Source organism: Panthera pardus, unplaced genomic scaffold (genome assembly GCF_024362965.1).
Source record: "Panthera pardus isolate Hobbes unplaced genomic scaffold, ASM2436296v1 HiC_scaffold_21, whole genome shotgun sequence".
In the NCBI taxonomy this organism is placed as follows: Eukaryota; Metazoa; Chordata; class Mammalia; order Carnivora; family Felidae; genus Panthera; species Panthera pardus.
The window spans coordinates 37,135,797-37,144,661 of NW_026526777.1; the positions used below are offsets into that span (position 1 = coordinate 37,135,797).

At 37.8% G+C, this 8,865-nt stretch overlaps 1 pseudogene; it reads right to left on the minus strand.

Moving 5' to 3' along the window:
- Positions 1-787: 787 nt before the first annotated feature.
- Positions 788-5,896, minus strand: LOC109250388 (ribosome biogenesis protein NSA2 homolog; annotated as a pseudogene).
- Positions 5,897-8,865: the final 2,969 nt, after the last annotated feature.

Sequence of the window (8,865 nt, forward strand, 5' to 3'; positions counted from 1 at the left end):
ATAATCCAGTGAAGAAATTGGCAAAAGACATGAATAGACACTTTTCCAAAGACGACATCCAGATGGCTAACAGACACATGAAAAGTGCTCAACATCACTCATCATCAGGAAAATACAAATGAAAACCATGATGGAATACCATCTCACACCTGTCAGAATGGCTAAAATTAACAACTTAGGCAACAACAGATGTTGGTGAGGATGCGGAGAAAGAGGAACACTTTTGCACTATTGATGGGAATGCAACAGCCACTCTGGAAAACAGTATGGACGTTCCTCAAAAAATTAAAAATAGAACTACCCTATGACCCAGCAATTGCACTACTAGGTATTTATCCAAGGGATACAGGTATGGTATTTCGAAGTGGCACATGCACCTCAATGTTTATAGCAGTACTATCAACAATAGCCAAAGTATGGAAAGAGCCCAAATGTCCATCAATGGATGAATGGATAAAGAAGAGGTGATATATATATATATATATATATTTACACACACACACACACTAATGGAATACTACTCAGCAATCAAAATGAATGAAATCTTGCCATCTGTAGCTACGTGGATGGAACTAGAGTCTATTATGCAAAGCAAAATCAGTCGGTCAGAGAAAGACAAATATGACTTCATACATATGTGGAATTTAAGATACAAAACAGATGAACATAAGGGAAGGGAAGCAAAAATAATATAAAAACGGAGAGGGAGACAGACCATAAGAGACTCTTAAATACAGAGAACAAACTGAAGAGTGCTAGAGGGGTGTTGGGTGTGGGGGATGGCTAAATGGGTGAGGGGCATTAAGGAAGATGCTTGATGGGATGAGTACTGGGTGTTATATGTAAGTGATGAATCACTAAATTCTATTGTTGAAATCAGTAATTGTAAAGTTACTTGTCTGAAACTGCTGTCAAACAAATAAGACCACATTTATGTATCCATCGATTTCAGGACTGTTGGTAACCTGGGCATATTTTCCCCCAAATAACCTTGTCTCCTTGTGTCACAAGGCCCAACTCACTTACGTTCACTTCAATGACAGTACCTTTCATAAGAACACCCAAAAATGTATATAGTGAGGATGAGGGATTCTCTTTTATACCAACTATTGGCAGGCACAAGGTGGCTTTCAATTCAGGATGTGTTACATGGACCTTTTTGAAAAGTAAGCCCACTGGCCTAATGAATTTTTCATATTTAGGTGGTTTTAGAGTAAAGCCATCTCCAACAAAGCCGACTTTAGTAACCATCCTCTTCCATGCTTTCTTCTTTCTCTTTCCTGTTCGAATAACTTTTAATACTTCTGTTTCTCCCTGGGCACGAACTTTGAGCAAAGGACTTCCCATTTTGCTGCTTTCTCTTTTCATTTTTGTTTAATCATGTTGGGAAGTACTTTAGCTTGGGACTGTCCCTCCCTGTCCAGTACATATTCAGGTACTGCTCCTTGTGGAGACTTTTCATCATTCTTTTGCTTGGTGTTTCTCTTTTCATGCATCTTGATAGTCTTTTTCATTTGTATTTTCTCAGGATGGCGTTGTTTATGGTGGAACTTAGCTTTCAGACCAATCATCGTTTTTGCCTTCTTTGAATGTTGATGAGCCTCTCAACCTTCTTTCTTTCTCTTTTTCTCATGGTAATCTAAATGATAGCCACAGTGCTTCCGGTGTAACTCAACATGATCATTTTGTGGCTTGGTGATAGCAGCAGAGCCCCCTGGTGCAGCTACAGGGGCGCGAAGAAACTCTCAATTTTCTGGTCTTACAGACCCGCGAGCTCACTCCAAGCAACCCGCAATGGGAAAGAGACAGTTCTAAAACGACCGACTCCAAAGAAAGCATGACACATCAGTTCTGAACCCAGGTTTTTTAGAGAGCTCTCAGGACTTCTTAAGTATTAGGGCTGGAACTGATGTAATTTTTCCATACAGGTCACACAGCCAGCTCAGAGTCAAGGCAAGGAGATATACAGAGCATAAATACTAGCATGTTCATTAGGGCCTATGAAAGCTTCGGCCTACTACACTTGCCTTCCTTCCCACAACTGTGACTGGAGGGATGGGTTAATGGGGTCAAGCTGTCAAAGAACTTTGAGGCTTTAGTGTTAGATAGAGCCATCTAGGATGATGGAAGTTGTTATGAAGAGAAGACATGAGCCAAAATCTTCAAGAATGAGGGGAGTAACCTTAAGATGTGAAGATACAGCAATGAGGATAGTCAGATAGTATCAATTCCAGAGAAAGGAGTGTTACATAAGGATGGAAAAGTGAAGGTCTAGAACATGGATGGCACTAGCAGAATGTTGATTGCTACAGGGCTCTTTTTATGGAAATGTGAGAAGCAGCAGCCTCCATTCAAGTAATCTTTCCAAACTTATTATAAGCAGTATTACTTGTCTTTGCTGCAAAAGGAAGTAAAATACTTTTACAAGGTTTCAGAGAAAGCATTGATCAGAATCCCTCCAAGGACTTAAGAATGCTTCTTTAAGTAATTGTCACATAAGCATGGTAGTGTGGCCCTCAAAGTAGTTAGAGTCTGATTTAGGGAGCAAAACTTGGAAAAGACAACCTAAATACACCAGTAATTGTACTTGGCTTCAGTAAATAGTACTTAAGAAAATAATTAAGTAACTCCAGGCAAATGATATATAAAACAAAACAAAACTCCATAAGGTAGTTGATTAACACACAAAAAGAAACATTTAATTTTTTTAATGTTTGTTTATTTTTGAGAGAGACAGAGACAGAGACAGAGACAGAGCATGAGTGGAGAAGGAGCAGAGACAGAGGGAGACAGAATCTGAAGCAGGCTGTAGGCGCTGAGCTGTCAGCACACAGCCTGATGCGGGGCTCAAACTCACACACTGCAAGATCATGACCTGAGCCAAGGGCAGACACTTAACCGACTGAGCCACCCAGTCGCCCCCAAAAAGAAACATTTAAAAAATTGGCTCCCTTCTCATACATACTCACAGTTTAATATAAAAAACCTTTTTATATTGTAAAAAATGAAAGGTAATATGAGGATCAAAATATAAACTTTTCCTATTAAACATCATTTAGACTTACCAAACCTTTACCAATTAAATGTACTCACCAAAAACTACATGCCTCTTGTCAGCCAAAAACAAAGAACAAAAACAAAAGAAGAAGAGGACACATTCTTCTCGGAGGCTGAATGAACCTCAAAGATAGTGCTGAGCAGGGTCAGGCTATGCACGCTAAGAAAATCAGAAAGAAAAAAGGCAACTTTTAAATACTTGCAAGAAGGAGGCGGTCACATTTATGGGCTGATAAAATGTCTTTCTCCATAGCTGGGTGTCAAAATAGCCGCGACTGGAAGGAAATCCCCACAGAGGAGGGTTTCTCTAGGTGAGAGCCAGGTTTCAGTTAAGCCAAGACTTGAAGGTGAGTTCCCAGTCATAGTTTGAAATTATTCGAGAGTTTGTTTAATCTGTGGACTAGAAGTTCCTAAACATGCAGTGAAGTTATTTGGAAAGAGGTGGGAAGTAAAGTTTAAGACTAGGCCAAGGACAAGAAACTTAGGTGTTGATTAATGACAACAGGGATGAGGGGCCCCTGGATAGCTCAGTTGTTTAGGCAACCGACTTCGGCTTGGGTCATGATCTCGCAGTTTGTGAGTTTTGAACCCCGCGTTGGGCTCTGTGCTGACAGCTCAGAGCCTGGAGCCTGCTTCGGATTCTGTGTCTCCCTCTGTCTCTGCTCCTTCCCCACTCATGCTCTGTCTCTCTCTCTCTCTGCCCCTCCCCTGCTCACGCTCTGTGTCTGTCTCTCAATAATAAATAAACATTTTTTAAAAAATGAAAACAGGGATGAGCAACAAGGTGAGTTTAATCCTTACAGCCTCTCTGAGGATGGCAGGCACCTGACAGGCACCTGGCTCACCATGCAGGCAGGCATCTCCCCAACCCCATCCAGGTCACCATGTAGCACCCCGAGCTTTGGGCACACCTCACTCAGCTTAAACTCCTGTTACTCCCCAGCAGCTCCCATTTCTGTTTACTAGGTGTCTATTCTCCCTGATGACCACAGTTCCTGATCTTCAGAAAAAGGTATTTTGGACATATAACCCATAGTTTTTATATTCTAGATTGCTTTTCTCTAAACGTTAATCATACATTTCTCATGGTGCTTAAAATGCCCTTATAAGAATTTCTCTGCAGATCCAGGATAATTGGCAAAGAAGTCACTGACGGTGGTAGACTATACATAACTTGGGTCTGGATGTTATAGGAGTCCTTTGCAGAATTCCCTTTGCTATTTGAAATGTAAGTTTATTCTATCTGTAAAGGCAAATTCAATTTCAATACAAAAATAGAATTATTTTCTAGGTGCAAACTTACTATCTCTTTGATGCCCCCTACTGTGGTATCCTGTTAACCACAGAAATATATCAAAACCTGGAAGCAATCAGCAAAGTTTTAGGTTTCTAGAAGAATGCCTTTCAAAACCTGGCTCATTCTTCTTAAAACAACAAAAAAAAAATCTTTACTTAGTTCTCTGGGTTATAAAATGTGTGGTTTTTTTGTGAAAAACCCTGCAAAAGAGTTTCAATCAAAAGTCAGAAGCTTGTTAAACCTTTTTTTCTTGAGTCTTAGTGTACAGTACATTAAAATGCATAAGAACAGGCAACAGATGAAGCTTTGTTCTTGAACAACCCCCTGGATGTCTGCAGACTTGATACTTAAAATTACCTTAATTCAAGGTTGGAAAGACTTTCTTCTTGTTTCAAAGCCCTTCCATATCAGCCTCTTACCAACATGTCTTAAGATGATATGATGACAAATGCAATAGAAACCAAGGAGGGTGGGGGTAATTAGCATTTCAAAGCAATTTCTCTTTCTAAAGAGCCTAAAATTTTTAAATAAAATGTTATTTTAAGACAAATTATCAGGGTCTCAAAAATTCTTGACATTGACCAAGAAACTTATTCTCCAAAAATTTGGGGGAAAACTCAGAAAGTGTTCTGACTTCATTTAAAACGTATTATTATTTTAGGGATGCCTGGGTGGCTCAATCAGTTGAACATCTGACTTCAGCTCAAGTCATGGTCTCGTGGGTTGGAGCCCTGCGTCCAGCTCTGCACTGACAGCTCAGAGCCTGGAGCCTGCTTCAGGTTCTGTGTCTCCCTCTCTCTCTCTGCCCCTCCCTTGCCTGCTCTCTCTCTCTCACTCTCTGTATTATTATTATTATTATTATTTTATATGCCTCAGATCCACCAAGATTTTGAAATAAATTTAATCATATAACATTGATTATGGCCGTGCTATACTTCAGAAGAATTTATACAAATGTGGAATGTGGCTCAGTATCTTTGTTGCCACATAATATTAAGATTGTTCTCAATAATAACAATTTTGTGGTTTGTAATACTCCCTTGGCAGTTTTGCCTAGCTTCCCATAAAAAAAAATAAAATTTATTGTTGCCAAAAGTTTAGTGGTATCTTATATAGAAAAGGAATTTTGAAGTAACTTAGTAACTCCCAACTACAAATAAGCTACTTAGCAGTCAGTAGATAGTGGGTTTCTGAGAACTGGAAATATTTTTTTTCTGGTGAGTAGTAAAGCAGTCATTCAAATTTGGATATAAATAGGAAAATGTAGTTTTTTCCAAACCTGAAACTTGTCATATTTTTCTTGGTGGTGAGAGGGAAGGACTAAATATTCTCTACCACTTAAAATAATTTTGAAGCTAATTTTTTTGGTGCTTTCAAAGAAACGCTACAGAGAAAGGTTGCATGATTGAGCTTAATGCTACAATGAGGAAAATGCAAATCAGCAAAGAATACTCCACCTCACTAAAAGCTAGAAATCCAAGTCAGACCTAGGGCAGCATGACGCAGGCTTAGGAACTCTGTTCTGGCCTCATATAAGGACATGTTGGATGTAAAGGATCAGTGTGGGGCCCTATTTCTGCCTGCAATTTAGTGGATTCTCAAGAATTTGTGTGGTTGGAATTGAAATCCTGTTTAGAAAGGTTAACAGATTTAGGATTGTTTCCTCTAGGGAAGAGAAGAAGCAATCTCATGTCTTTAACTATAGTCTTAGATTCTTTTGTGTAGCATTTTACAGTTTACATATTGCTTCCAAATGCATTATCTCATTTTGATCATGACTAAGGTATTCACCAAACAGGTTAGATAAAAACAAAATAAAAATGACTTTCTCTGTTTTTTTAAGGTTTTATTTTAATTCCAGTATAGTTAACACATAGTGTAATATTAGTCTCAGGTGTACAACACAGTGATTCAACATTTCCATACATCACCCAATACTCATTACAACACATGCACTCCTTAATCCCCATCACCTATTTTACCCATCCCCCACCCCCCCGCAACTTCCCTTCTAGTAACCATAACTTTGTTCTCTACAGTTAGAGACTGCTTCTTGATTTCTCTGTCTCTCTCTCTCTTATTTTTTCCCCCTTTGTGTTGTTTCTTAAATCCTACATGTAAGTGAAATCATATGGTATTTGTCTTTTTCTGACTTATATCACTTATTATTATACTCTCTAGCTCCACCCAAGTCATTGCAAATGGCAAGATTTTATTCTTTTTTATGGCTGAGGAATATTCCATTATATATATATATCCATTATGTCCAATAAATATTCCATTATCTATATCTATCTATCTATCTATCTATCTATCACTTCTTCTTTATCCATTCATCTATCTATGGACACTTGAGCTACTTCCATAATTTGGCTATTGTAAATAATGTTGCTAGAAATATAGGGGTGCCTATATCCTTTCAAATTACTGTTTTCCTATTCTTTGACTAAATACCCAGGAATGTGATTATTGAATCATAGGGTAGTTCTATTTTTATTTTTTGAGGAAACTCTGTACAGTTTTCCATAGTGACTGTACCAGTTTGCATTCCCACCAACAGTGCAAGAAGGTTCCTTTTTCTCTGCATCCTCACAAACACTTGTTTCTTGTGTTTTAGATTTTAGCCATTTTGACAATTGTGAAGTGATACCTCATTATAGTTTTGGTTTGCATTTCCCTGATGATGAATGATGTTGAGCATCTTTTTGATGTTGAGATGCTTGCCATTTGTATGTTTTTGGAGAAATGTCTATTTGTGTCTTCTGTACATTTTTTAATTGGATTATTTGTTTTGGGGGGTGTTGAGTTATAGAAGTTCTTTATATACTTTGGATACTAACCTTTTATTGGATATGTCATTTGGAAATATCTTCTCCTATTCAGTAGGTTGTCTTTTAGTTTTGTTGATTATTTCCTTTGCTGTGCAGAGGTTCCTATTTTGAGGTCATCCCAGTGGTTTATTTTTGCTTTTGTTTCCCTTGTCTTAGGAGACATATCTAGAAAAATGTTGCTATGGGCGATGCCAGAGAAATTGCTGCCTGTGTTCTTTTCTAGGATTTTTATAGTTTTAGGTCTTGCATTTAGGTCCTTAATCCATTTTGAGGTTTCTTGGTGTATGGTGTAAGAAAGTGGTCCAGTTTCATTCTTTTGCATGTAGCTGTCCAGTTTTCCCAACACCATTTGTTGAAGAGACTGTCTTTTTTCCATTGCATATTCTTGCCTCCTTTATTGAAGATTAATTGACCATATAGTCATGGGTTTATTTCTGGGCATTCTGTCTCATTCTATTGATCTATGTGTCTATTTTTGTGCCAGTGCCATACTGTTTGGCTTACCACACCTTTGTAGCAAACTTGAAATCTGGAATTGTGATACATCCACCGTTGCTTTTTTTTTTTTTTTTCAAGATTGATTTAGCTATTCAGAGTCCTCTGTGGTTCCATACAAATTTTAGTGTTGTTTGTTCTGATTCTGTGAAAAATGCTGTTGGTATTTTGATAGGGATTGCATTAAACATGTAGATTGCTTTCGGTAGTATGAACATTTAACAAACTTTGTTCTTCCAATCCTTGAGCATGTAATACCTTTCTTTCATCTTTTCAGTTAAGTTTATTCCTACGTATTTTATTATTTTTGGTGCAGTTGTAAATAAGGTTGTTTTCTTAATTTCTCTTTTCTGCTGCTTCATTTTAGGTGTATATAAATGCAACAGATTTCTACACATTGATTTTGTATCCTGTGACCTTACTAAATTCATGTATCAGTTCTAGTAGGTTTTTGTTAGAGTCTTTAGGATTTTCTATATATAGTATCATGTCATCTGCAAATAGTGAAAGTTTTACATCTTCCTTACTAATTTGGATGCCTTTTATTCCTTTCTCTTGTCTGATTGCTGTGCCTAGGACTTCCAGTACCATGTTGAATAAAACTGGTGAGAGCGGACATTCTTGTCTCGTTCCTAGAGGAAACGCTCTGTTTTTTACCATCGGATATGATGTTAGCTGTGGGTTTTTCATATATGGCCTTAGAGGTATGTTTCATCTAAACACTACATTGTTGAAGGTTTTTATCATGAATGGATATTGTACTTTGTCAACTCCTTTTTCTGCATCTATTGAAATGATCATATGGTTTTTATCCTTTTCTTATTGATGTGATGTATCACTTTGATTTATTTGAGAATACTAAACCCCACTTACATCCCAGAGATAAGTCTCACTTGATCTTAGTGGATCTTTTTTTAAAGTAGTCTCCACACCCAACATGTACCCCAATACAGAACTTGAACTCATGACTCCTGAGATCAAGACCTGAAGCTGAAACCAAGAGTCAGACACTCAACCGACTGAGCCACCCAGGCACCCCAGTGGATCATTTTTTAACGTATTTTTGAATTTGGTTTGTTAATATTTTGTTGAGGATTGTTGCAACTACAGATATTGGCTTGAAGTTCTCTTTTTTTGTAATGTCTTTACCTGGTTTTGGTATCAGGATAATGCTGGCCTCATAGA